This window comes from Penaeus monodon, chromosome 19 (assembly GCF_015228065.2).
Source record: "Penaeus monodon isolate SGIC_2016 chromosome 19, NSTDA_Pmon_1, whole genome shotgun sequence".
Classification (NCBI taxonomy): domain Eukaryota; kingdom Metazoa; phylum Arthropoda; class Malacostraca; order Decapoda; family Penaeidae; genus Penaeus; species Penaeus monodon.
Window position 1 is genome coordinate 7,680,622 of NC_051404.1, and position 355 is coordinate 7,680,976.

Consider the following 355-nt stretch of genomic DNA (forward strand, 5'->3'; position numbering starts at 1 on the left):
GAACACTTTCTTTTCCCTAACTAAAGTCGCTTACAATAGTGACAACAACGCTGTCGATATATTATCCAAATACTTTCATTATCTACAAAAAAAGTGATATATAAAATCCATCTAATACTAATAAGCAGTAATAGAAATATACTGTATATCAACAACGACGATAAATATAACATAAAAAAGGAGAAAACAACAATAAAAAATGTTTTAGCGGAGGATTTGGGCGCCATCGATGACTCAGCAAATCACGGACAGCGTTAACTAAGGACAAAAGTAACAGCGTCTTGGCACGTCCTTCTTTCGGTAGATTATTGCACTGGGACACTGACTGAGAATTATGAACATTAACGGAATAAGG